At 43.1% G+C, this 25,558-nt stretch overlaps 1 long non-coding RNA gene across 1 annotated transcript; it reads left to right on the plus strand.

Moving 5' to 3' along the window:
- Positions 1-2,258: 2,258 nt before the first annotated feature.
- LOC148127455 (uncharacterized) lies at positions 2,259-9,265 on the plus strand. Its single transcript, XR_015741522.1, has 2 exons — positions 2,259-2,563; positions 8,744-9,265. It is a non-coding gene; the product is annotated as an uncharacterized LOC148127455 (long non-coding RNA).
- The last annotated feature ends 16,293 nt before the right edge of the window (positions 9,266-25,558 follow it).

Raw genomic sequence — 25,558 nt, forward strand, 5'->3', positions numbered from 1 at the left:
TAGATATGGGAAGAAGAAACCAATCTGTAAGACCAGTTCACCATTATAGAAACAGCACTTAGACTTATATACTGCATCATAGTGCTTCACAGCCCTCTCTAAGCGGTTTACAGAGTCAGCATATTTCCCCCAACAATCTGGGTCCTCATTTTACTGATGATAGAAGGACAGAAGGCTGAGTCAACCTTGAGAGGGTCAGGATCAAACTCCCTTCTCTCTCTCCTTCCTTCCTTCCTTCTTCCCTTCCCTCTCTCTCCCTGCCTCTCAATAGCACTTAGACTATAATTCTATACTGCTTCACAGTGCTTTTACAGCCCTCTCTAAGCGGTTTACAGAGTCAACCTCTTGCCCCCAACAATCCGGGTCCTCATTTTACCCACCTTGGAAGGATGGAAGGCTGAGTCAACCTTGTGCCTGGTGAGATTCCATCTGCCAAATTGCAGGAAGCTGGCTGCAGCAGAAGTAGCTTGCAGTACTGCACTCTAACCACTGCGCCATCAAGGCTCATTAATTATACATCATTATCAAATTCTCATTAGCAGAATAACAGGTGTGGCATGATGGAGGTCTTTTAGTCCAACCCCCTGCTCAAGCAAGAGACCTTACACCATTTCAGACAAATGCTTGTCCCAATCTCTTCTTAAAAACTTCCAGTGGTAGAACATCCACAACTTCTGGAGGCAGGCTGTTCCGTTGGTTTTGTTCTCACTGTCATGAAATTTGTTCTCAGTTCTAGGCTGGTTCTCTCCTTGATGAGTTTCCATCCATTGCTTCTTGTCCTGCCCTCAGCCCCTTTGCTGCTTCTGTGACAAATATATAAATAGGAATGTGATTGTCCGAAAAGTGCTTTTTCAGGAGGCAACTGGACTTGCTTCATTTTTTTTCTTTTGAAGAAAGAAAAGAAGAACCTCTACAGACTTTTAGTTATATAATTTGGGATGAACACCCTTTGAAAGGTGTGGAAGTAGGAATGGATTTCCAGAGGAAAATTGCAGACTACGGGAACTCAGGTGACTCTGAGGACACAGATAAACCTCCAAGTGCAGAAATGAACTAATTCACAATGGAATTGCAGGAGAGGGATGATAAAGAATTCTATATGTTATTCAGCTTTGTTTGGGTATTTTCCCAAGTCATTATAGTTTTGCTTTTAAAGTTGTAGCAAGGTTTTGGCAGAATCTCATCTGCCATCATCAGGCTTCTGTATTGTGTTCGTCTGTGAGTCAGACTTTCATAGTTGTTTCAGTTTTAAATTTGGGGCTAGCCTACTGCTATGCCAGAATGGTTTTTTTCTTCATCCTGATTGGTTGGGAGTCTCGGTCTGTGTTTATTGGTCTTGGAGTTTGCTGTGTTCTGCTTGATTGGTGTTTCTAATATCTTCTGTTTGTTTTGTGGCTTTTTTGTGTCTTGATTGGGTGGCAACATTGTGTTCCTGTATTGGAGGCTTTTAGTGCAGCTTGGCTCCGAGTAAATGGATGGCTATCATTTATTAAGAAGCTAGGTTTCATCTGGATACCTGGTTGGGGTGTGTTTGAGCTGGAGGTATCAGGGGGGATCTGTCTGTGCCCAGGTGTTTGCTTGGCTAGTGGTGTGGATATATTTTTGTTTGTGAGTGCAGGCTTCCAAATGATTGACAGTCTGGTGGAATCATCTCTTCTATTCATGCTTTCAGGTCTTTTTTCAATCTCTATGGCTTCTCTGATAATTCTGTGGCTGGGGTTTTCTATAGTGGCTAGGGTTTTGGTGCCACTGAAGTGGATGCTATGACCTGTGGCTTTCATGTGTTGGACTAGTGAGGAAGCATGTTCCAGATTTTTTACTGCATTTTTGTGTTCATCCAGGCAGGTACTTATTCTTCTATTGGTCCGTCCGATGTATGTGGCCGGGCATGATACACAGGGGACTTCGTATATGCCTTGGTTTTCCAGGTCAATTTTATCTTTGGGGTTTCTTAGGATGGCTGCTATTTTTCTGTCTGTTTTGAAGGCAGTCTTGATGTGATGCCTATGTAGTATCTTACTGATTTTGTCTGTAGTACCTCTTATCTAGGGCAGGACAGCTGTTCCATAGGTCTGTTCATCTTCTGGGTCTCCATTATTAGGTCTCCATACGTATGTATGTATGTATGTATGTATGTATGTATGTATGTATAGGAGAATGGTAAAACTGATGTTACAAATAACTGCAAAAAAATGTATATAGAACTTGTTTTTTTTAAAGATGAAAATTTAATAAACTTTATTTTTTTTAAAAAGGATGCAAATGACCAGCTATCTGCAAGGAATATAAATCAATTTCCTCACTTCAGTCAGAGTTGAAGAAGCTTCTTGGATGAGAAGCAGAATGTCTTCAAGGAACAACAAAGAAAATCCAGGCACCAAATTGGAGTTTGGAGAATTGAAGAAGCTTTTTGGATGAGAAGCGAAACGTCTTCAGAGAAAAACAAGAAAGTCCAGTTGCCTCCTGAAAAAGCACCTCTGGGACAACCATGACCTGGATGACAGAGAATGTGATCTTTAGGAATGTGATCTTTCTTCTCAACTTCTTCAGGTCACCTTCAATGGTAAACATCCTGAAAGATGTCTGCCTTGGGCCCCAATGAGTTCTAATTATGTTCTTGCATTGAAACCAAGACAGAGAGATCTATCATTTTTAAAGACCCCGTGAATGTAATTTCCTTTCACGCACACATATTTTATACAAGTTTTTCACATTTGGCTAGCAAATTCCCCTGGTATAATATATTAGGGTATGACTTATTCATCAATATGTGTATCGGGAGGGATATTTGCCATTGATTAGGCACTGCATCACAACATTTAGAAAAGTGGAAGAAAATCATTTTGTGGATTGAAGCAAAAAAAAAAAAATATAAATATATCTACCAGCAGATTAAAATGCATAGCACACCTTTCTTCTTTGGTTTTAATGAAGATGCAAAGAACTACAGTTGTGAAAAATTGCACATTCCAGTTTATGCATTTGGGTTAATTGTGTAATATTTCGCAGGTGTTAAAGTTTCTCCTCTGATGGATCTCTCATAATTGCTAGAAACTTATTATTTCTTTTCCTTCTTTATTTTGGAGGGAGGGAGAGATATTTGTTAATGTTCTAAAATTGCTGTGGGTGCTGGTTGTGGATTAATGCTATGCCAACATCTGTTTTTGCTCATTGAATATTCCTTTCCTTCTACCCCCATCTAAAATGAATAGTTTTGTTTTGCTATTTTACTTTAATATTCACCCATCAACGGAATAGTTTTCCTCCCAGAGTTTTGGCTGCTCCATCTGTAGAGGTTTTCAATAAAAGTTTGGACAACCATTTGACTTGGAGGTTAGAAGGACTCCAGCCTTCGGCAGTGGGTTGGACTCCGTGGTGAAATAGCAATAGCAAGTACTTAGACTTATATACCACTTCACAGTGCTTTACAGCCCTCTCTAAGTGGTTTACAGAGTCAGCATATTGCCCTTAACAATTTGGGTCCTCATTGTACCCACCTCAGAAGCATGGAAGGCTGAGTCAACCTTGAGCCTGGTGGGATTTGAACTGCCAAATTGTAGGTAGCTGGCCGGAGAAGTAGCTTTCAGTACTGCACTCTAACCACCGTGACACAGAGGCAAAAATTGTTACCGGTTCAGCTGAACTGGTAGTAAAAAAAAAAAGGGTTCTATGATCAGCTGAGAGGAGAAAGAAGAGACAAGCGCAGGATTGGCCCTCACACCCAATCCTGCACTTTTCTGTTCTTTATCTTGTCAGCTGATTGTCATGATACAGCCTCAGCTGATGTTTGGAAAGCTGAGCGTGCGCGCGCACACGCACAAAGTGAACCATCACTGAACCAGAAGGGAAACTGGTAGAATCTCACCACTGGTTGGACTAGAACAGGGATATCCAACCTTGGAAACTTTAAGACTTTTGGATTTCAACTCTCGGAATTCCTCAATGTGCAAAGCTGGTTGAGGAATTCTGGGAGTTGAAGTCCACAAGTCTTAAAATTTCTAAGGTTGGAGACCCCTGGATTAGAAGACATACAAAGTCCCTTCCCAGTACTATGATTCTATGTGATTCTATGAGATTCTACCACACTTGGAATATTGCATCTAATTTTGGTTGCCACAATAAGGTGGTCAAAGGCCTGGAGACTAAACCGTATGAAGAACGACTGCAGGATTTGCGTTTGGCTAGTCTAAAGAAAAGAAGAATTAGGGGGTGATATGATAGCAGTATTTGAGGACTTGAGGGGCTGCCATTAAAGAAAAGTGGGTCAAATTATTCTACAGAGCACCAGAGGGCAGGACAAGAAACAATGGATGGAAACTAACCAAAGAGAGAAGCAACCTGGAATTAAGGAGAAACTTTCTAACAGTGAGGACAATTAACCAGTGGACTAGCTTGTTTGAAATGGTATAGGGTTTTCCTGCCTGAGAAGAGGGTTAGACTGGAAGACCTCCAAGTTCCCTTCCAATGCTTTTATTCTGTTATGATTCTATGATTGGTTTTATGATTCTGTGGCTCTACAGTTCTTTGAGAATCCCTGCATGATTGCATCTCTCATTAGGAGGAATGCAGCGTGCATCATCTCTTTACAAAATTGCATTTTGTGTGCATTTACTTTTTCATTATTTTTCACAAGTCCTAGGCTTAAAAAAAGAAAAAAAATGCAAGACAAAGAAAAATGCAAGTTATTGGCTCTGTTGGTAATACAGCCCCATCTGCTTCCTTGTATTTAGGTGTCCTCTGGCCTTCTTTTTCCCAGAGCATCTAGGTCAGAAAAATCCCACAAAGTTTTCTTTCCCTGACTCTCTCTCCTACCCTCCTTTTCATCTGCTTCAGGCATTCACACACACAGAGAGAGAGAGAGAGAGAAAGAGAGAGAGAGAGAAGAGTGAAAATGAGACAGGCTTTTGCAAGCGCTTTGTCAAGACTCCAGCTTCATAAAGAAATTATCTTAATCACGTCATCCAAAGCAAGGAGGCTAAAATACAATTTCCCACGGAAAAACTCCAACCGGCAGGGGGGAAAAAAGGACGGCATAAATCTCTGGAGCATGGGAAATGACAGGCCTGATTTTGGTCGCTCAGCCTTTTGGAAAGGAATAATAATGACTCCGTGGCTATATGTCAAGGCCAGACCTTCCGCTGGAGGGAAAGTTGCCTTCAATTGGGGAGCTGAAGGGGCACAAACAACAGGATATTAAAGGGCAACGCGGAACAGAACTGAGTCTATGAAACCAAACAGAAGGAACTGATCTCCCCCACCCCACCCCCACCCCCAAAAAGCACTGTGAGTTGATGGCTTTTGGAAAACGGAGCTCCTCGCTCTGCTCTTGAGTGAAACAGGCAAGTGGATAGAGCAGCCTCCGGGCTCTGCTTCTGCCGGGCTGCTGAGATTCATTGACGTAGCAATGGATGCATGTGAATTTTCATATTGATGAATGTTTGAGGATGCTTGATTTATGTATTGGTTCTTTCTTTCTTTCTTTCTTTCTTTCTTTCTTTCTTTCTTTCTTTCTTTCTTTCTTTCTTTCTTTCTTTCTTTCTCCCTCCCTCTCTTCTTTCCCCCCTCCTTCCTTCCTCCCTTTTCCACTCTTTCCCTCCCTCCCTCTTTCTCCAACTCTCCTTCCTTCCTTCCTTCCTTCTTTGTCCCTCCCTCTCTCTTCTTCCTTCTTCTTCCCTCTTCTTCCTCCCTCTTCTTCCTTCCTCCCTCTCTCCTTTCCCCCTTCCTCCCTCCCTCCTTCTCTCCCTCTCTCCCTCTCTCCTTTCATTCTTCCCTCTCTCCCTGCCTCCCTCCCTCCTTCCTTCCTTCCTTCCTTCCTTCCTTCCTTCCTTCTTCCTCCTTCTCTCCCTCCCTCTTTCTCCAACTCTCCTTCCTTATTTCCTTCCTTCCTTCTTTGTCCCTCCCTCCCTCTTCTTCCTTCTTCTTCCCTCTTCTTCCTCTTCTTCTTCCTTCCTCCCTCTCTCCCTCCCTCCTTCCTTCCTCTTCTTCCTCCCTCTCCTTCCTTCCTTCTTCCTCCTTCTCTCCCTCCCTCTTTATCCAACTCTCCTTCCTTATTTCCTTCCTTCCTTCTTTGTCCCTCCCTCCCTCTTCTTCCTTCTTCTTCCCTCTTCTTCCTCCTCTTCTTCCTTCCTCCCTCTCTCCCTTCCTCTCTCCTCCCTCTCTCCTTTCATTCTTCCCTCTCTCCCTGCCTCCCTCCCTCCTTCCTTCCTCTTCTTCCTCCCTCTCCTTCCTTCCTTCTTCCTCCTTCTCTCCCCCCTCTTTCTCCAACTCTCCTTCCTTATTTCCTTCCTTCCTTCTTTGTCCCTCCCTCCCTCTTCTTCCTTCTTCTTCCCTCTTCTTCCTCCTCTTCTTCCTTCCTCCCTCTCTCCCTTCCTCTCTCCTCCCTCTCTCCTTTCATTCTTCCCTCTCTCCCTGCCTCCCTCCCTCCTTCCTTCCTCTTCTTCCTCCCTCTCCTTCCTTCCTTCTTCCTCCCTCTCTCCCTCCTTCTTTCTCCATCTCTCCTTCCTTATTTCCTTCCTTCCTTCTTGGTCCCTCCCTCCACCCTCCCTCTTCTTCCTTCTTCCTTCCTCCCTCTTTCCCTTCCTCCCTCCTCCCTCCCTCCTTCCTTCCTCTTCTTCCTCCCTCTCCTTCCTTCCTTCTTCCTCCCTCTCTCCCTCCCTCTTTCTTTCTGCCCCCCCACCCCCATGTGCATGTTTGTGGGTTGGTAGTCATATTTACTGACTAGTGGGACAAGTCCATGCAGTTTTCTGTCCAGTTTTCTGTCTGTAAGTCATTTGTTCTTCCCTTCTTTTTCCCAGCCGCGAGAGAAGAACTGGCCAAACGTCACCCAGATGACTTCTCCTCTGAGCCAGGGCTAGAACTCACACTCTCCTCATTTCTAATCCGGTGCTTTAAATCACTACCCCAAACTGGCTCTTAAATGGAAAAGTTTTATCCTTGTGTTCTTCTTTCTCGGGCTAAGAGCGGAAGCTTTTGGTGAGAGTAGCATGGATATCAGAGAGAGTGAAAGAGAGAAAAAGAGAAAGAGAGATAGAGGGAGGGAGGGAGAGAGAGAGAGAGTGAGAGTGAGAGAGAGAGAGATTGATTCATGAAAATTTTCAAGCACAGTTCGCCTCCCATTTATGCTTCCTAGGAACCATTTTCCAATATTTTCATTTTTGACAGGCCAATTCCCCTACAACAGATTTGAAACTGTACGGTAAAACCTAAAAGAGAAGTCTGAATATTATAAATATTTTAATGATTCACCCCTCAATTTATTTCCTATGCCCTACGGATCCTTGAATTAAAATCTTCTTCCATAGCCAACCAGATAAGAATATGCTGTTTAAGATAGTAGCTGAAATTAAACAATGGAAGAGATTCACTGGCCCAATGCTTTCTTATAGATAAATATATTTCCCTATGGGAATTTAGGAAATAGCCTTCCCTCCGCCCCCAGCCTACAGTCTCCTAATTCAATCACTAACAATGATCACTCAGAAGAAAACTTTAACTGAATCCAAAAGACTGCCTCCTTGTCTTTGACCTAGAAATGGACAGATGAAACAGTCCAGATTATGCTTTATGGAATTTTATCACATCCTCTTTGCTGTTATAAAGTACATTTTGCTCTTCAGACAAAAGGACATTGAAAATTGCTTGGTTCAAGAGTGGAGCAACCTAGTAAAATTTATCTATCTAGATCACCACGGGATGAGCTCAGAAGCAGGGCTGGAAACAGTAAATGTTGTCCTATCGCACTATCCAGTAGTCTCTAATATTGAATATGCACCATACTAAGTAGAAGTGGGCTGAATCCCAGATGGAGGAGTTCTTATTGATGAATATTTTCAGGGAAACCTCTGGATTTTCTCTTGATGATCTAGGTCATCACTAGATGGACTCAGAAGCAGGACAAGAAACAGTAGATGTCCTATTGAACTGTACAGTAATCTATAATGTTGTATTCACTCCATGCTAAAGAAAAGGACTGGGATGAAACCCACATTGAGCAGTTCTTACTGGTGGATATTTCCAGAGAAACCTCTGGATTTTCTTTTAATGATCTAGATCACCATTGGATGGACTCAGAAGCAAGTCTAGAAATAGCTGTTGCACTACTGCACTGTCTGGTACAACCTGTACATTTGTATTTACACCATGCTAAGTAGAACTGGGATGAATCACAGTTAGAACAGTTCTTACTGGTGGATATTTCCAGAGAAATCTCTGGATCGTCTCTTGATGATCTAGATCACTACTGGAAGAGTTGAAAAGCAGGCTTAGAAAAAAAATAGCCATTGTCCTATTGTACTGTCCAGTAAATCTATACTACTGCATTTACTCCTTGCTAGGTACAACGTTCTCTCTGGTGGATATTTCAGAGAAAGATTGGGATCTTCCCCTGAAGATCTGTCCCCAACCAAGTTAGATCTCCCAACAGTGTGTCAACTGCTATTGCCAACTTCTTTTCTTCCCTTCCATTTTTCTTAGCATTATAGCAATAGCACTCAGACTTATATACAACTTCACAGTGCTTTACAGCCCTCTCTAAGTGGTTTATAAAGTCAGCATATTGCCCCCAACAATCTGGGTCCTCATTTTACCGATCTCGGAAGGATGGAAAGCTAAGTCAACCTTGAGCCTGGTGAGATTTGAACTGCCAAATTGCAGACAAACAACAGTCAGCAGAAGTAGCCTGCAGTACTGCATTCTAACCACTGTGCCACCACGGCTCATTATGTTTTTTTTTTCTCTTTCTTAGGGGATTCTGGAAAACTGTCAACCTGGGTTTCAGACCCGAGTGCCACCGCTTGATGGGGTGAGCTCCCGTTCCTTGCTCCAGTTCCTACCCATCTAGCAGTTTGAAAGCATGCAAATGCGAGTAAATAAATAGGTACCACTTTGGTGAACAGATAACAGCATTCTATATGCCTCGGCATATGACCATGGAAAATGTCTTCATATAATACTGGTTTCTTTGACTAACAATGGAGATGAGAGTGGTGCCTTAGAATCAGACACAACTGAACAGCGGAAGCCTGACTTATGGCTTTCTCAAGGGAGCTGCATCTGTGCAAAATGCACTACAGCCCTAGATAAAACCCACCAGCTAACTAACTACACCTGACTAGGAGAAAAATACGATAGTGCATGCCTTGTACAAATTTCCTAAGAAGAAAAGACAAAGGAAAAGACAGCTTTGTGATCTCATAGATATAAAAGCCAGTTCTCATAATTTGTGACTCTGGGTGGCATACAACAATAAAAATAAAATGAAAATCAAGATTTTTTTTAAAAAAGAAAGAAAAACCTTTAATTCACTGTCTACACTCTTTTATCCCTTGTGGTCAGCAGTTATGAGAAGCCGAAGAGTCAATGGCATTAGATTTTATATCCAACAGAAAGAACATACATCTAAGCATCAAAAGACACACATTTCAGAATGTTGAAAAAACTCAAAACACACACACACACACGTAATTAAAAATAATAAACTGTAGCCATAGGCCCAGGCATTAATTTTTATTCAGTAAAATACAGCAGGTAATTTTGGATATATAAGAATGTATAAATAAATATTTAAGGTATGAGAAGTCCTTGGTATTTGCCTGTGTGTGTTTGTGTATGGGTGTGCATTATAGCGGCAGTGTGTAAGATGCAGCCAGGAAAAGTATACAATGAATCAGAGGTGGTCTTTAGCAGGTTCTGACCAGTTCTGGAGAACTGGTAGCAGAACTTTTGAGTAGTTCGGAAAACTGGCAAATACCACCTCTGACTGGAGATTTTGCAGTATTCTTCTCCTGCCACGCCCATCAAACCATGCCCACAGAACCAGTAGTAAAAAAAATTGAATCCCACTACTGCAATGAATGACACAGCTAAGCAGCTGGTATTGTGTACAGGAACACAAAATATGGAATAGACCTTCCTAAGTCCAGATGGGAGATCCAATATAAGATCATGGAGAATAAGAAATCTAAGATCCTGTGAGACTTCACTTAAGTAGCAGCAGGTTCTAGTACCACTTTACAAAGCCTTAGTAACACCGCACCTGGAATATTGCAAGCTGTTCTGGTCACCACAATATATATATATATAAAAAGATGTTGAGACTTTGGAAAGAGTGCAGAGAAGAGTAGTGAAGAGGATTGGGGGGCTAGAGGCTAGAGCATACAACGAACGGCTGCGGGAATTGGTTATGTCTAAGTCTAATGAAAAGAAGGCCTGGGGGGATATGACAGCACTGATAGTCAGCCTATTCTCCAAAGCATCTGAAGGCAAGTCAAGAAACAACAGATGGAAACTAACCAAGGAGAGAAGCCACCTGGAATTAAGGAGAAATTTCCTAATAGTGAGAGTAGTCAACCAGTGGAACAGCTTCCCTAAAGAGGTTTTGGGCGCTCCATCACTGGAGGCTTTCAAAAAGAGACTGGACAACCACTTATCTGAAATGGAATAGGGTCTTCTCCTTGAGGTGAGGGTTGGACCAGAAGACCTCCAAGGTCCCTTCCAACTCTATTATTCTATTGTTCTATGTTCTATTCCAGGACATAGGGTCTTCTCCTTGAGGTGAGGTTGGACAGAAGACCTCCAAAGTCCCTTCCAACTCTATTATTCTATTATTCTATTCAGGAGGTCTTCTCCTTGAGGTGAGGGTTGGACCAGAAGACCTCAAGGTCCCTTCCAACTCTAATTCTATTATTCTATGTTCTATTCCAACTCCTTGAGGTGAGGTTGGACCAGAAGACCTCCAAGGTCCCTCCAACTCTTATTCTATTATTATTCTATTCCAGGACATAGGGTCTTCTCCTTGAGGTGAGGGTTGGACCAGAAGACCTCCAAGGTCCCTTCCAACTCTATTATTCTAGTATTCTATGTTCTATTCCAGGACATAGGGTCTTCTCCTTGAGGTGAGGTTTGGACCAGAAGACCCCCAAGGTCCCTTCCAACTCTATTATTCTATTATTCTATGTTCTATTCCAGGACATAGGGTCTTCTCCTTGAGGTGAGGGTTGGACCAGAAGACCTCCAAAGTCCCTTCCAACTATATTATTCTATTATTCTATTATTCTATTCCAGGACATAGGGTCTTCTCCTTGAGGTGAGGGTTGGACCAGAAGACCCCTAAGGTCCCTTCCAACTCTAGTATTCTATTATTCTATGTTCTATTCCAGGACATAGGGTCTTCTCCTTGAGGTGAGGTTGGACCAGAAGACCTCCAAGGTCCCTTCCAACTCTATTATTCTATTATTCTATGTTCTATTCCAGGACATAGGGTCTTCTCCTTGAGGTGAGGGTTGGACCAGAAGACCTCCAAGGTCCCTTCCAACTCTATTATTCTATTATTCTATGTTCTATTCCAGGACATAGGGTCTTCTCCTTGAGGTGAGGGTTGGACCAGAAGACCTCCAAGGTCCCTTCCAACTCTATTATTCTATTATTCTATGTTCTATTCCAGGACATAGGGTCTTCTCCTTGAGGTGAGGGTTGGACCAGAAGACCTCCAAGGTCCCTTCCAACTCTATTATTCTATGTTCTATTCCAGGAGGGTCAAACTCTCATCGTCCCATGATATATCAGGACCTTTCGCTAAACCAGGTGGAGGCATGGCCAGTGTGTGACACATCCAGCCCATGGGCCAGGAGTTTGATGGCCCTGTTCTATTCTGTGTTCTGTGTTCCAGCTCTAGACAGGCAGGCGGGTTCTTGAGAACTACTACCTTTATAATTAATGATTCAAATGCACGCCATGGTTACTTAAAACACGCCCAAAGAAAGTCGTTAAGAACTGCCATTTGTTTATTTGCTGATGACTGCGGCCCAAACTTTAATAAGAACTTTAACAAAGAGAAATAACAGGAATGACAAATGTAACACATAAAGCAGAGTACAAAAGGGAAGAACCACTGGGGCCATTTATTCTTTCATCTCCCCCTTCCCCCCAAGCATTAAAAGTGTTCCGTGTTTTTATATCTCTTCATTTTTAATTCAAACAGCGAGAGAAGAAGGAAGAAGAAAGAGGCACGTGACATTTCTGGCAAACGGTGATCTCTTGTTTACCCTGTGATTAAATACATATTTCTTGACAATCTTCAGCTCAATAAAAAAAAATATTTAAGAGGAGCAGCCGCATTTACTTTTAACTGCCTTATCTTCATTTTCCTGATGGCAGTTGACAAACGTTTCACCGCATCAAAGGGAGGGCTAGAGAGATTTGGCACACAAAAGAAGGCGGAGAACATCATATCACTCTCGCTAGTTGCTAATGTCAATCAATCATAACAGAGCTGGGAGGGAGCTTGAGGTCTTCTAATCCAACCCCCTGCTCAAGCAGGAGACCCTATTATCATTTCAGACGAGTGAATGTCCAGTCTCTTCTTAAAAGCCTCCAGTGATGAAGCACCCACAACAACTGAAAGCAAGCTGTTCTATGGGTTGATTGTCCTCACTGTTAGGAAGTTTCTCCTTAATTCCAGATTGCTTCTCTCCTTGATTACTTCTTAGATTAGATTAGATTAACAGAGTGGTAAGGGACCTTGTAGGTCATCTAGTCCAACCCCCCACCCAAGCAGGAGGCCTTACACCATTTCTGACAAATGGCAGTCCGATCTTCTCTTGAAAGTCTCCAGTGATGAAGCTCCCACAACATCCGAGGACAACTTCTGGTCCATTGGTTGATTGTTCTCACTCTCAGAAAAGGTCTCCTTGTTTCCAGGTTGAATCTCTCCTTGATCAGTTTCCATCCATTATTCCTTGTATGACCTTTGGAAAATTGGCTTTGGATAATAGTTTGACCCCCTTCCTCTCTGTGGCAGCCCCTCAAGTATTGGAAGACTGCTATCGTGTCTCCCCTGGTCTTTCTCTTCACTAGACTAGCCATGCCGAGTTCCTGTAACCATTCTTCATATGTTTTAGTTTCCAGTCCCCTAATCATCTTTGTTGCTCTTCTCTGCACTCTTTCTAGAGTCTCAACATCTTTTTTATAGTATGGTGACCAAAACTGAATGTAGTACTCTAGCTGTAGTCTTACAAAGGCTTTATAGAGTGGTATTAGTATCTTACCTGATCTCGATTGTATCCCTCTGTTAATGCAACATAGGATTGCATTGGCTTTTTTTGGCTGCTGCTGCACACCGCTGGTTCCTATTTAACTGGTTGTCCACTAAGACTCCAAGATCCCTCTCACAGTTACTGCTATTGAGCCTGGTTTCACCCAGTCTATATGTGTATTTTGGGTTTTTCTTGCCTGAGTGTAAGACTTTACTTTTCTCTACATTTCCATCCATTGTTTTTTGTCCTGCCTTCTGGTGCTTTGGAGAATAGCTTGATTCCTTCTTCTTTGTGGCAGACCCTCAAATACTGGAAGACTGCTATCATGTCACCCTTAGTCCTTTTTTTCCTCTAGACTGCCATACCCAATCCCTGCAACAGTTCTTTATATGTTTTTGTCTCCAGGCCTGTATGGCAACTTTATAGGGGTGTGATGGCCTAGCAGTTAAAGATGCTGAACTTGTCATCTTGAACAACCCAGGTTCAGGACCCAAGAGCCACCCGATGGGGTACGGTCCCATTTCTTGTTCCAGGTCCTGCCAACCTGCATGAAAATGCAGATAGATAAATGGGTACCACTTTGGTGGGAAGGTAATGACATACTGTGTGCCTACAGTAAGTATAAGTATAGTAAGTATAATCATGGTGACCACATGACCATGGAAGTGTCTTCAACAATGCTGGCTCCCTTGGCTAAGAGACTGAGATGAGTCCTAGCCCTAAAGTCAGACATGACTGGACAGGGGAAAACTGGATCAGAATTAACTAAATAACAAAATTGGAAAGGACCTTGAAGTTTTTCTAGTCCAATCCCCTTTACCTTTATGAGGGCTTGCACTTTCTTGTAGTCATGTTACTGCATTTTATGACTATTTTCAAAAAAACTGGCTTTTACTTCTGTTGTTTGGTAAAAAAACATGCCCATAGTGAATATGGCTTTGCTTAATGACTGAGGAATTGGCTAAATAGCCTTGATGATTTGTTTAATGACCATTAAAACAGATTTTAAAATCAGGTCAGTCACATGACCATTACACTAGAATGTTAAGCCCCCAATCCTCCCCTAATGCTTAACCTCTCTTATTTCCCTGACTAGCCTTAATGAAATACCAACCAGCCACTAATTTGTGGTATAAGGAGATGCAGGAAACAGGTGGCTGCGGAAAGTTTTGAATCCAATGCACAGCGGGAGATTTTCCCATCAATAGGTATCACGTTCATCATTCAACACTGAGTTTTAGAGCAGGGGTAGGCATCTGGTTTGGGTGTATGTTGAGAGAGAGGGGGTGGGAAGAGTGAGGAGAGAGAAGGGGGGGAAGAGAGAGAGAGAAAGAAAGAGAAAGAGAGAGGAAGAAAGAGAAAGCAAAGAAAGAGAGAGAGAGGGAAAGAGAGCAAAAGAAAGAAAGATAGAAAGGGGAAGGAGGGAGATAGGAAAGAAGGAGGAAAGGAGAGAGAAAAAGAGAAAGAAAGAAAGAAAGAAAGAAAGAAAGAAAGAAAGAAAGAAAGAAAGAAAGAAAGAAAGAAAGAAAGAAAGAAAGAAAGAGAGAGAGAGGGGGGAGAAAGAGGAAGCATACAGAGAGAAAGCGAAAATGTGGGAGAGAGTGAAAGAAAGGAAAACAGAAAGAGAGAGGAGAAAAAAGCACAGGGAGAAAGAGAAAGAGAGAGGAAGAAAGAGAAAGCAGAAAAAGAGAGAGAGAAAAGGGAGAAAGAAAGGCAGAAAGGCAGAAAGGCAGAAAGGCAGAAAGAAAGAAAGAAAGAAAGAAAGAAAGAAAGAAAGAAAGAAAGAAAGAAAGAAAGAAAGAAAGAAAGGGGATGAAGGGACATAGGAAGGAAGTAGGAAAGGAGAAAAGGAGAAAAGGAGAAAAAGAGGAAGGAAGGAAGGAAGGAAGGAAGGAAGGAAGGAAGGAAGGAAGGAAGGAAGAAAGGGGGGAGAAAGAGGACGCACACAGAAAGTGAAAAAGTGAGAAAGGGAAAGTGAAATAGAAAGAGAAAAGAGGGAAGAAAAAAGAGAGAGAGAAAAAGTGAGAGGGAAGGAAGCACAGGGAGAAAGATAAAGAGAACGAAGGGAAAAAGAAAGAAGAGAAAGAGAAAAAGAGAAAGTTATAAACCAACCCTCCCAACAAGAACTAGCCAAGGCTCACTCGGAGGAATTCCATTAAATGAACTCATCTGTCATCTCGCCTTTTATTGATGGCTGGCACTGTTTGGTAGCGAGTGTCACCACAGAACAAATAGCACCCCGGTCCAGCCTTTCTCTTCATCTCACACTGAGACACCCCGGCCATTCCACCCCTCCCCCCTCCCCCTATGAGTCATTACTTATTACATCCATTATTAACTCAGCTCAGGGCTCATTAGGCATGGAAATTGAGGATGGCAAAATTGGAGCTAAGTAGAGCCAAGTTGCCAAGCGCTGAGGAGAGCAGGACGCCAAAAAAAAAAGAGGGCAGTTAAAACTGGCCACTCAGCATTTGTGACATTTCCAAATCCTCCAGGCGGCCGGGTTGTTGATTGTAGGCTTCTCTTGTTCTGACACAACGGCACGCAGGGCCACATCGAGAATCGCCGGGGTCACTGCACAGGAATATGAAGATGACATCATGCGTTTCCCCCATGGGGCCCTGCTGATCAACTTGGCTTGTTGCAGGGTGAGGTTTTATTAACCAGGAGAGTGGAAGGACGCCTTGGGAACCAGAATCTGAAGAAAGACGGAGGGCCGGTGGCGGAGAGAAGCTCTCTCCCTTAAAGGAAATAGAGGGGCCGCCCGATTTTGATTTAGTTCAGGTTCAAAGTGAAATTCGCCAACCAGGGTCAAACCACGGTTGGGCTGTTGAGGGTCCACAGGGGTTCAGGAGAGCCCCTAACTAAGATTCTGCGCAGTTCAGAGAACCGCCCAAATCCCACTCCTGGCGGGCACTTCCCCTCCGCCCCGCTGCTCCCAGGAGCCACCACATGGCCCATTTTGGATGCAGGTAAGTGCAGGGCGTATGTGGAGGCTCAGCAAAGGTGAAAAACAGGCCTCCTAGAAGTTTGGGAAGGCCAGAAATGGGATTGTTTCCTGCTTCCAGAGAGCCTCCAGAGCCCAGGGAGGCCATTTTCACCCTCCTGGAGGCTCGAGGAAAACCTCTGGAGCCCGGGGAGGGCAGGAAGCCGACTAGGCCACACCCATCATGGCCACACCCATCCAGCAACTGGGCAGAGAATCCATTGCTGAAATTTTTGAAGCCCAGCCCTGGGTCAAACCAACCATTTTTAGAAACAAATAAACAACAACAACAACAAAAATGTCCATGTAGGACAACAAAACAACACCAAGGCTTGGTGGGTTCCTTGGTGTTCTCTAAGCTTGGTTGTTTTCTTGCAGATGTTTCATGACTCAAGTAAAACAACATCATCAGTGCTAAAAGGAAGGAAGAAGAACAAAGAGGAGGAGGAGGTGGAGGAGGAAGAAGAAGAAGAGGAAGAGGATGATAGTGGTGATGGTGGTGATTCTGGGGTCGGTCCTTGGTGCTCTCTGAATGTGGTTGTTTTCTTGCAGACATTTCGTGACCCAACTAGATGATATCATCAGTGCTAAAAGAGAGTGTGGTTCTGAGAGAGGAGGAGGATTCTGGGCTCCAGGCTTCTCTCTGAACTTGGTTGTTTTCTTTACATGCATTTCCTGACCCAACAAGGCAATCCCATCAGTTCTAGAGAGGAGTGGGGTTTCTTCTCTGGTAATAAATGGTTGGCCATCTCAACCTACCAATAAAAGAGAATATCTGTAGCTCAGAGCTGAACTGTGGGGTACCTAGTGCTCTCTAAGTTAGGTTATTGCAAATGTTTCATGACCCAACTAGATAACATCATCAGTGTTCAAGGAGAATGGTCTCTGTTTATATTGTATATACTGGGTTTCTCTGTCAATGTTGGTATGAGTGCTGTTTTTTTCTTGTAGTTCCTTGATTAGGCTGTTGTTTACTATTTGATTGTTTGCCCGGATTGGTATTTCCTACCAACTGGTAGCAAGAAACTAACCAAGCTCAGAGAGGACCAAGGACCCTCAGCATAGTAAGAGTTTAGAGCTGGAGTCTGGCCAAAGTGTTCTACATCGTTCTTGGTCTATACCTGAATTCAGTTCTTAATCTGCTTACAAACAGCAGGCAGAATCTTACTGGACTAAACTCTTACTACTCTCACCCTAATAGGTGTAGATTGCAGAATTTCAGGCTAATTCTGCTGACTGCCAGGGATTCAATCCTCACCAGTTCAAGATGGACTCAGCCTTCTATCCTTCCGGGGTTGGTAAAATGAGGATCCAGATTGTTAGGGGTAAGATGCTGACTTTGTAAACTGCTTAGAGAGGGCTGAAAATCACTGTGAAGTAGTATATAAGTCTAAGAGCCATTGCAATTCCTTCCTTTTTTTCCATCTCTTTCCTTCCTCCTTCCCTCCTTTCCTTGCTTTCTTCTCTCCATCCTTTCCCCCTTTCTTTCCTCTCTCCCTCCCTCCCTCTCTTACTTTCTTCCCTCCATCCCTTTCCTTCCTTCCTTCCTTCCTTCCTTCCTTCCTTCCTTCCTCCCCTCTTCCCTCCCTCCCTCCTTACTTATTTTACTTACTTACTTATTCTTACTAATTACTTGCCATGCATTGCAGGCTAACTCTACCCACTGTAAGAAGTTCAGTCCTGACTGACTCAAGGTTGACTCAGCCTTCCATCTTTCTGAGGCCAGTAAAATGACGACTCACATTGTTATGGGGCAATATGCTGATTCTGCAACCTGCTTAGAGAGGGCTGTAAAGTATGGTAAAGCGGTTATATAAGTGCTACTTCAATTGACAAATAAAATAAAATAAAAATAAATATAGGAAATGATCTATGCCCTCTTCTTGTCTCCTATTCAGCTCTAGGCCCTCACTGCAACCCATCACACCAGGTGCCAATCACTTGTCCAACTAACTTTCTTGACTGCTAGCTTTTAGTTACTTGAAAAGCAAAGTTTGAGACAGTTTTGCCCCCTTCTTAATATCCTCCCTCCCTCCAACAGTGATGGGTTTTGATGTAAGTAATTTGGAGTTGTCATTTCAGGCTGTCGCTAATCCGTCAGCAGCTGCAGTCACAGGAGAGGCCTCCATTTGGAGCGGCATGTTGGGAGTCTAGACAAGCTCAGCAGAAGCAACCACATAAGGACAGATGTAAAATCAGTGGTGGGACAATTTTATATCGTAAAAGGAAGATGTAAAATCAATGAGAGGTTTCAAAGAGCAGAGGGGGGAGCCCAAGCTGAACTAGAAGTTGCAAGGGAAGCAGTTGGGAGAGCGAGGGAGAAGGCGGTGTGGAATCAATGTTTGTTTTAGTAAAATAATCCCCATTTTGTTGTTACCAGCTTCAAGAGAACAATTGGACAAGAAAATGAAAATCGTCCCCCCTTTTTCCCCCTCCCTGAAAAATTATGAATGAAACCGACATAGATATATACCGAATAGAGCTGGAAGGAACCCTGGAGGTCTTCTAGTTTAACCCCTGTTCAGCAAGGAGGCTGTCAGCTACGGAAGCCATATTTTTATTAGCCATATATTTTCTTAGAAGCCTTGAGGCCAACACAGTTAGTGCTTGGGAAGTTGGGAGGGGTGGATTCTTAGTGAGTAGTAGATTAGTCTCAACAACATTCTTCTCAGAAGTCAAGGACATGTCATCCTGCACCTGGATGCAAGTGGGTGAAGGTGTGGCTTTGGATAGAATGACGTTTGATTGGGCCATGTGATGGACTGATGGGTGCAAGGTGTCATAGGATACACAGGGAGGAATGGAGAAGGCAACAACTTGGCTTACAAGAGAGGAAGCGGCCCTGATCCCCCTCATTGGTTACAGCTGGGGAGACAAATATATAAGAGAGACGGTTAAAACTTGGATTTTCACTTGGAGGAAGGAAAACCTGGAAGTTTCAGATTTGGGTTTTCCCAGATGTGCGAAGATGAGTTCTTTAATAAATTCTTACTTGGATGGACTTTGTCTCTGAGTGTTGAATGGAAATGGAGGGTTTCTTTGGAATGCTGATAGAGACTCTATACTATTACAGACAAGTGGTTGTCCAGTCTATTCATAAAAGCCTCCAGTGATGAAGTACCTGCCTACAACCTCTGAAAGCAAATCGTTCCACTGGTTAATTGTCCTCACTGTTAGGACTGGAGAGTCCTCAGATAGCCAGAAGAGAAGAAACAGAATAACAGAGTCAGAAGGGACCTTGGAGCTCCTACTCCAACACCCCCTGCTCAGGTAGGAACCCCTATACCATCATGGGCAAATGGATGACCAATCTCTTCTTGGAAACCTCCAGTGATGGAGGACCCACAACTTCTGTAGGCAAGACATTCCACTGGTTAATTGTCCTCACTGTTAGGACATTTCTCCTTCATTCCAGGTCGCTGCTCTCCTGGATTACTTTCCATCCATTGTTTCTTGTCTTGCCTTCCGGTGCTTTGAAAAATAAGTTGACCCCCTCTTCTGTGTGATAGTCCCTCAAATATTGGAAGACTGCTATCATGTCACCCCAGTCCATGTTTTTTTTGTCAAGATGGACCATAACCAATTCCTGCAACTGTTCTTCATATGTTTTAGTCTCCAGGTCTTTAATCATCTTATTTGCTCTTATTTGCAATTTTTTTCAAACTCTCAACAACTTTTTTTGTAATGTAGGAACCAAAACTGGATGCAGTATTCCAGGTGTGCCCTTAGTAAGGTTTTGTAAAGCAGCATTAATACTTCACATGATTTTGATTCTATGTCTCTGTGGGGTTTTATTAGCTTTTTTTCCCTCTTGGATTACTTGGGTTGGAAGCTGTCTAGAATTCTTCAGAATATGGGAAATTATGTTCCCTTTTTGCATTGGGTTAATTTGCCATATATTCAATGTATTCTGGGCTGCATTAAAAAGAGAATTGTGTCCAAGCTCCCATGTTGATTTATACAAATAACCAACCAAATATTTCTTCCTTCCACCATAAAAATCTAGTGGCCACTTCAAAATGACTTTAGCCAAAGGCAGGTTTACTAGCTTCACCTTTCTAAGTGCTGATATCATGTACTCAATAAAAGGTCCTTCAAGCCTGAATGGGACATCAGAGTCCTGGTTGAATTGGGCTCATGGCTTGGAACTATGACATGTGACAGGAACAAAGATAAAATACAAAATATTGGAATGGTTCTAGTCTTCAACCTGGAGAAGGAGACCCAAAAGAACTTGGTGCCTCTTAACAAGGCATCTCTGCTAGTTGTCCAACTGGTATATCTCTCTTACCTATGCACCACTTTCAATGGATGGAAACTAATCAAGCAGAGAACCAACCTAGAACTAAGGAGAAACTTCCTAACAGTGAGAACCATGAACCAGTGGAACACACTTAGCTTCAGAAATTGTGGGTGCTCTGTCACTGGAGGTTTTCAAGAAGAGACTGGACAACAGCTGCTTGTCTGGAATTGGTATACAAACCCCTTTTTGGGCAGGGCATTAGTCTAGAACCTTAAGGCCCATGGGGTGCTTAAATCTGGCCCTCGGGGCTGGCCTGGAAATATCAAAGGGCTGGCCCGCTGTGCCTCTGCTGGAAAAATGGGGTGTGGGGATGCACTCATGGCCCCCACATGGCCTGTTTTCTCCCAGCTGAAAGCTGGCTACATAGGGGCCCCTTGAGGTCCCATGCAGCCCTTTTTTGTCCAGGAGGATGCTGCCGGAGGCCACGGAGGCTGAAAACAAGTCATGGGGGGGCAGCGAGTAGCCCTCCCCCATGCCCTGTTTTGGCCAACAAAGTGATGCAGGATGCATCCATCCTGTCTCCCTCCCCTGCTGCCCCCTCCTCCCGCCAGCCCACAGAGGAGGACTACAACGCTGATCCGGCCCTTGAAGAAATCCAGTTTGACACCCCTGAACCTGAAGGCCTCCAAGGTCCCTCCCAACTATATTAATACTGTATTCTATATTCAGTCCAACACGTAAATCCCTCACCTGTGCAGCACTCTTCGTGCTGTGCAAAGAGAAGGGTTGTAGAGATCTGACTGAGCAACCAACCGAAGAACAAATGCACTGCTAGAACCTGTTTCCCGGTCTATCTCTTCTTGCATAGTTCTGAAGTTGAGGATATGCCAACATTTTCAGCCCCCTCTTCTAATCCTGCCTGGAGGGAATGCTAACATTTGTCAGACTTTCTTTTACCACCCCCTGATTTTTTTTCCATTTCACCTCGTCCACTTCCAAATGCTCAGCCGTTTTGAGTATTCAAGGAGGCAAAATGACATCCAAGGTTGGGTTTCTTCCCCAGATGTTCAGTTTGACCCAGGGCGAGTCAATCAAAGTCTGAAAAGTTTCCAACACGATGAGGGGGTGGAGAACTTATTTGCATGTGTATTTATTTTATTTTTAAACACAGCCTATGGACTGAGTTTTTGCGGGGTGATGGTGGTGAAAGACAGAAAGAAAATGTGGCATTTACTAGGCATTTACTAAGCATTGCCTAATCACCCCCCACCCCCCAAAAAAATACAATTGGATATTTGGGGCAGAAGTCAAAGACTCTCAGGGTGTGTTTTAACTGGTTATTGAATGATTATTTCTTCTGATTCTGCAGAAGACATTGAATGAGAAAGTAGTAAATTGTCTGAACCACATGAGATTAAACCATGGAAAGAAGGGAGGAAGGGAGGGAGGGAGGAAGGAAGGAAGGAAGGAAGGAAGGAGAGAAGGGAGGAAGGGGAGGGGAGGAAAGAAGGAAAAAGCAGGAGGGAAGGGAGGGAAGGAGGGGAGGGATGGAGTGTGGAAGGAAGGAAAAGGATGGAGGGAAGAAAGCAAGAGAGGGATGGAGGGATGGAGAGAGAGCAATTAAAGTAGGAAAGGATGGAAGGAAGGAAGGAAGGGAGGGAGGACAGAAAGAAATGGAAAGAAATGAAGGAGAGAAGGAAGGGGAGGGAAAGGGAGGGAGGAAAAGGTTGGAAGGAAGGAAGGAAAAGGCTGGATGGAAGAAAGGAAGGGAGGAAGGGAGAGAGAGGAAGGAAAGAAGGAAAGGATGGAGAGAAGAAAGCAAGGAAGGGAGGGAGGAAGAAAGGAAAGAGATGGAAAGAAGGAAGGAAGGAAGGAAGGAAGGAAGGAAGGAAGGAAGGAAGGAAGGAAGGAAGGAAGGAAGGAAGGAAGGAAGGAAGTCATTTACTTTTCAGAACTGGAGAAATATAAGCATTTATTTGATAAACCTTGTTGTAGAAAAGAAACCAACCCTATCTCTCTAGAGGAATCAACTCTCAGATACTGTACTGTATCTCCCAAGGGAGATCTCTTTTAGTTCCTACAGTCTTCAAAATCAAAGTTTAAAAAGTTTGTCTATGCTGCCAACTTTTCAACCAGCTGGGGTAAGACTTTAAAAAGTGTTTCTCTCCCTTTGGGGGCAACTCTAAGGAAAAATGTTAAATGTTGGGTATGAGAAAGCTGGAATATTACTGCTTCGATTAGAAAAAAAACAGCACATACAGAAACATAGTCTGTTATGATTTATCATCAAATAATTTAAATAAATAACAACACAATAATATAACAACAGTATTCCAGATTTCAAGAAATTAACTCTTCTCTGTCTCTTGGTATCATACTCACTGCAACAAAATCTCCTATATTATCAGTTTCAAGATTGGGTTTATACTTAAAGTTCCTCTCAGTGTCTTTCTAGTTGTTCAAACCTTGATTTACATTATCAATAAATCTGCAGCCAAATTCTATTACTATATAATACTGCCATTATGGATAACATTAGCTCTAAGACTCATTATTCTTTATTTACAAACAAAAAACAAAAACTTTTACGAGATGCACAATTCTCCTCTATCTTTGTGTTTTCTGTCAATACATGGCCCATAACTGTTTTTACATGACTGAGGCATCCTAACTTTTCTTGTGTCACAAATATAGTCCTGGAACTGTGTGGAAAGAAGTTCATGTAACAGTTGCTTTGTGATGAGATAAGTCACAAACCAACTAAATCAATCAATCAATCAACCCTTCTATTATTATTATTATTTTAACAGAGGTGGGGAAACAGGGAGAGATGCTAAATACATTTTAATTACCATATTTTATAGACTCTCCAATCTATAAGATGCACCTTTTGGGGGGAGGAAAACAAGAAAAAAAAATCTGCTTTGGCCTCCCATCAATTTGCCTCCTTGCAGCAAACAGCAAATTGATTTATTGATTTAGCACAAGCAGCTGATTGTCAGTTGGATTGGCTTCCCGGAATACCAGTGATCAGCTGTTCCAGGCTGCGGGGATCGCCACTGCCCATCACCGTTGTCGCCACCCATCACCACCACCGCTTATCGCCACTTCAGCACACCCCATTTTCGGCCATTGCACATCCTGTTTTCAGCCCATTCCAGACAATGGCGATCCCTGACACCTGGAACAGGCCAAATCTGGGCTCGCGGAGGCCAAAAATGGGGCATGTGGAGGCCGAAAATGGACCCCCCCCCCCAGGGGCCGAAAATGGGACTCACAGAAACCAGCTGTTTGCTGTTGCAATGAGGCAAGCTGTTGGGAGGCAGAGGCCAAAGGGTGGGGGCTGTTGGGTGGCCGGGACTTTGGCAACATTCGCTTCATAAGATGCACGGACATTTCGACTCACTTTTTGGCGGGTGGGGGGAAAGTGTGTCTTATAGTGTGAAAAATATGGTAGATTGCTGCCACTTATGGGAAGGATATAACTACTGGCCTGGTACCATAGCTTTCATCTGTAGATCTTTGTTGATTAAGCTTTGGAAAGCCCCACTAGAGAATGAAATATTTTGGGGAAGTATTAAAAGAGGTAGAATATTATATTTCCCCTAAAGGAGAAATGGAGAAACATGTTCTTAAAGGCAGAAAGCAGACCCAGTCTTCCTGCCATAGGAAAAAGAGGCTTAAGCAGAAGCTTCATGGGATGGAGATTTTATATCCATTCAAAAAGATGGGGCCAATCTATTCATTAAAAAAAACCCACAATCAGGCACAAGCTCCCACAGAAGGCTGGAGCTGATGGGATTTTTTAAAAAGTAGAAAAACAAAGACTCCTAAAAATCTACATCCCCCCACTCAAATTCTAAAGACAGGACATGACCTTTAGGATGTAATGGGATTTACCCACCACTATTTATAATAGCAAAAGATATAAGGGTCATTACATTGCACATCCCCCTGGAGCATCTCAATCACCAAACCCCAGAACCCTATGAAAATCCACCTACTCACCCAGCCAATGGGTCAACCACCCAGGAAACATGCAGCTGTCACTGAAGTCTCTGGAAAACCAAATCAATACAGACCTTCTTTACATTGAGGCCTGACTCCATTTTATTTTCAGGGTCTTTCCCCCAGCTTGGAACCAGACCAGATTTTTCTTCAACAAAACCCAACCCACCAACTCATGTGTACCAACTCTGAGGGATCCAAGAAGTGAAAAGTGGCAAGAACAAGGGTTATTCAACACAGCCTGGCATCTGGATAGTGAAAGAGAAGAACAAAATTTGTAGGATGGTGATCGACTACCAGCATCCAAGAATCCAGTGCCTGGTTTACAGAAATTTGGGAAGGAACTAATCCATTTTGGCTTAGTGGTTAAGGACCCAGGATGGAAAGTGAGGCATGGTGAATTGTAGTCCAATTTTAGGCATGAAAGCTGATTGGGTAACTTTGGGCCAATCACCAGGAGACTCTGAGTTCTGCTTTAGACAGAAAGCCAACTGAGTGATTTGGGCTAATCACCAGAGGATGTTGATTTCTAATCTCACCTTAGGCATGAAAGCCTAAGTAGGTATGCCAACAATGGAGGTTTACAAGAAGAGGTTGGACAACCATTTGTCTTGAATTGGTATAGGGTCTCCTGCTTCAGCAGGGGTTTGGACTAGAAGGTCCCCAACGTCTCTTCCATTATTCTCTTGTTCTTAGTGTCAGACTATATTCATGAACTGGAATAAACCTTAGTAATTAAGTCAGCCAATTAGAGCTGAATTGGAAACCTAAAAAAGAGAATCTGGATGTGGTTTATCTCTGTCTTGTGTTCAGCTCTAAAGTGAAAGAGAAACTAACTTGCTTGCTTGCTGAAACTAGAGCTCTGCTCTGAACTGGAGCTGTACCATGTCTGCTTCTGTTTGGGTTGTTAGTAACCTTTCCACGTTGGAAGTGATGGGCACACTTGAAAGTAAGTAAGGAATCCTGTAATTGCGGAGTCTGCCTGGCAAGAACAAAGAATCTTTATCCACAGAAGATATGCATGTGTAAATCTTGTAACAATCCTGGCTATTTGGAAAGCTGATAAAAGTAATACGAGTTAGCCAACTTGCACACCTTAGCTAAAAGTTAGAAATAGAGAATGCCCTGCAGCAAATCAAATGGATATTAGATAACTCCTAAGGATTTCATTAGCCAAGACCTAGGAATAGGGACAGTTAGAGACCAATAGAACAAATTGTAGAATTATTACTAAAATGTTTATTAGATGATCTTTCTTATTATCTCACTTTGTCCCACCTTCTCCTTTTG

Source organism: Pseudonaja textilis, chromosome 2 (assembly GCF_049901715.1).
Source record: "Pseudonaja textilis isolate UNSWEBS1 chromosome 2, rPseTex1.2, whole genome shotgun sequence".
Taxonomy (NCBI): Eukaryota; Metazoa; Chordata; class Lepidosauria; order Squamata; family Elapidae; genus Pseudonaja; species Pseudonaja textilis.